Below are 3,818 nucleotides of genomic sequence, written 5' to 3' on the forward strand. Positions count from 1 at the left end.
TGCTTAAAGCGAACTTAAAAACTAAAAGGTGTTTTAATTATAAAATTTATCAATTATTGCCCTTCCAGCTAATAATAATAATAATCCGTGGCTCGACAGCCCAATAAGGGCCTTGGCCTATCCTACCTAGAGGCGTGGAGTTCTTCAACCAGTAATGGGGTGACGTGGGGCCAGCACGTCGAACCCCCAGCTGTTATAGGAGATTTCCGAGACCGGATTACTACTCACTCGTAGTTCCCCAATTTCCTCACGATAGTGGGTTGCTACCGGTCCTATACACAGGCTGAGAACCCAGAGACTGAACCCATGCCATCCCGCAGTCAGAGTCCAAACCACAGCACCTTAGACTGCACGGCCACGGAGGAGGACATTGCCCTTCCAGCTGGCCAGATAAAATACAGGGTGACTCAATAAAAATGGGTCCCGCATGCAATTTTTGTGATATCTTCTACATCCATTCACTAATCACCCTTATTTTGCAGGACATGGCAGAAGCAACTCCTGTGAACACAACTAGACCTCAATGGAAGCTCAAGCAAAGAATATTCTGCGTGAAACATTACTACAAGACAGACTCGTTTAAGAAAAACCAGGAGACTTTCATGCATCAGTTCGAATGTGAGAAGGCCCCCTCCAAAAGCAGAATACAGAACTGGGTGGACCACTTTAAGAAGTATGGGACCGTGGAGAACCTCAATGCAGCAAGTGAAAACCGTCCAAGCCACTCAGTACATTCCAGGAAGCGTACAGCCGAGCTGGTCAAGAGCGTGAGAGAGTCAGTTCAGCAAAGAAAGGTATGTTGAGGTCCTCAAAACCTTCAAGAGTGAGCTACAGACCCTCTATCCATCACTTATGAGAAAGTTCTGGTTCCAGCAAGCTCTCACACCTCTGACCTGTCCCGAGATTGGTTGAAAGAGAACTTTGGAGGCCGTGGGATCAGTCTCAAGACTGATTTTGAAAGCACCTCATAGACCAGAACTTAGCCCCCCCCCCCCCAGATTTCTTCCTCTGGGACTATCTTTAAGACCGAGTGTACGCAGGGAGACCCAGGACCATCACTGAACTCAAGGAAACCATCAGGGAGGAGATATGATCCATTCCTCGGTCTGTTTGTAAGGACGTCTTGGACAACTTTGTGCTGAATCTCAAGAAATGCACGGAGCTAAATGGAGATCATCTCGAACACATACTCTAGAATGAAGAAGAAAAGGCCAAAGACTTTCATGTTTTAATGTAATGTTCAAAACACATTAAACTAGTTATAACTGAAGTTGCATTTAATTCCGACAAGAAATTAAGACATGACGCCTATCGAAAGCTGGGGCCCATTTTTTTGGGTCATACTGTACATCTCTGCCAGATACACTTAAAATTAGTTGCAGGCAAAAACTCAAAGAAAACAACAAAACATACTTTCACCAGTGGCGTCGCGTGGAGTAAATCCTTGAGTGTTCACAGCCAGCCTAAAATCAGAGAAAATTTACACCCCTTCCCCCAGACCGAGGGGGGCTACAAACACACAGAGAAATCAATTATTGATCACCATCACAGAGAAGAGAACAGTGAATCTAAGTGACATTGGTTAATCGAGCATACAAAAGACAAAATTTTAGCCAAGAATCGAAGCTAAGATTTCTTTTCTTTTTTCTTCCAGTGCCTTTGCCAAATGTTGAAGATAAGCAGCATAAAAGTACGAATATAACAGCGTGTGTTTTATCGAGGATACGAACCTGAGACCTTGTATTTGTAGCACATTGTGTAGACACTCTTAGCTTAGCGAGAATACATTTACAAAATACAGACCAATTTTAATTTATTGCAAATTATTGCATTTGCTTAACACCTTCCCTCTCTGTCACCCATGAAGACTCCCTCAAAAACATGGAAAAATTACACTGAAAAAATTATTTTGCAAATTTGGTTTGGATCACACTTTAAATTGTAGGTCCAGTCCTGATTCACCTTCCTGTGCATGAAGTGGACTTAAGACAACAAACAAATCAATCAATCTTTTGCAAATTTGAATTATTGAAATTCCTTACTTTTCTCCTCACCGAACTCCATGGCAGAGTAGCTACCACAGCATCCTACAATGCTAGGGGTCCAGGGTTCGGATCTCAGCCAGGGCATGGATGTTCTTTGTCAATGTCCCTTCATCAGTTTCATCATGTCATTACCCATCCTCATCTTGGCAATAGCAAAAAGTGGCAGAAAAGTGAAGTAAAGTAAACCAAACCAATAAACAATTACTTTTTCTTTATTTTAGTTTTGGAAATTCCTTTTCTTGCTCCTAAGAATTTACCCCCGCTCTCATTTTAGCTAATCATGATACCGTCGAATACGTGATTTTTTAAATAGCTATTTGTAATTTCACAGCAGCTTCCCTATATTTCATTCGTAAGTCTCTGGCAATGTTCAAATTTCATGATGAGAATTGCAACTCGCGATACTTAAAAATTAATGTTTTAAAGCTTATCAGTAGGAAATTATAACAATAATTTATTTTCCAAAGTATGTAACTGACAATTATCCATAATCGTTTTACATGTGTACCAAGATAAATATTATTTTCTGCTAACAGTGTCTTAGTCTTCTTTAGTTTTGACCCATCTACGTTATCTAAAGGTTTAAGGAACACATTTGAACTATCGATGTAAGTGTAAATCTGCTCATTTTGGTGATGCAGTGTTTTAGAACCTAAAATTCTTCGCCATGCAAGGTTTTGGGTGCAGGACGACTATTTTCAATGGAGTTGTTGAGGAGGTTTGCGGCCTTAATTAATGGTATGGGAAAGAAAGATATTAGGCTAAAACATCGAAGATCTTAGGAATTACTATAACAATGTAAACAGTACTTGCATTATATCTTAAGTACTGCTTACCTTTCCCCAATACAGAAGCTAAACGAAATGAAAATAAAATACCTTGTCCTTCCACCACTATCGGCATTCTCCGAAAACTTGCTGCCATCTGTTGACAGTTCTTTCGGTAGGCACACGTGCTCCAATCTCCAGTTTCCCCCCTGTTTCTCTCAGCTCCTTCGGTAAGCTACAACAATACAGGAAGAATACAGCAGAGGGAGTTCATAGCACCATATGCGCCCCAGGCTCTCACTGCCTAACCTGGTGAGCTTTTCTTCTCAACAGTCGGGGAAATTGGGAAATTTGAAGCATTGTGAAGACTTTATGAACAAATAAAGCTGCTTTGTAAAATAAGTATATTGAAAGGTAGTGTTTTATTGTGCAGAAAAGAAAACAAATTGAAAATTTTCCGTTTTCGGTTGGGGGTTCGTGTGCTCCGTGAACCCCCTTCAGGCAACGCCTCTGTCTTTCACTTACAATTCCAGCCACCGTTAAACCCAAGAAAGCATGGGTGCTACCTTACACTCAAGAAGGACCAGACACATGAAATTAATATTGCCCAAGACATGCCTTCCCAACTTTCACCCACATTCCAACTTCTGCTCACATTTTCAAATGTAAGAGGTAAGTTTAAAGTGTTGTGACAGTGATCATAACACTCATTAAGAGGATTGAGAGAGTCATGGATCTTTAGATGTGCTTTGACAACACTGAAAAAGCTGGTACCACTTGCTGGAATGTGGGGTGTTAAGATATCAGCAAATCACTCCCAACTATGACTGCTCCCAAGAATATGTTTTCTCTGTTTTAGGGACATACTTTCTCCAACTTTTGCACTGAAGTGTACCTGCTGATGATTAAGAAATGTAAAGATAACAACAAAATGTTTGACTCACATAACATAATTTATTTCCATAGTTCATAATTTACAAATATACATAAAAATGAAATCTGTAAA

Source organism: Lepisma saccharinum, chromosome 20 (assembly GCF_977018435.1).
Source record: "Lepisma saccharinum chromosome 20, izLepSacc3.1, whole genome shotgun sequence".
Lineage (NCBI taxonomy): Eukaryota > Metazoa > Arthropoda > Insecta > Zygentoma > Lepismatidae > Lepisma > Lepisma saccharinum.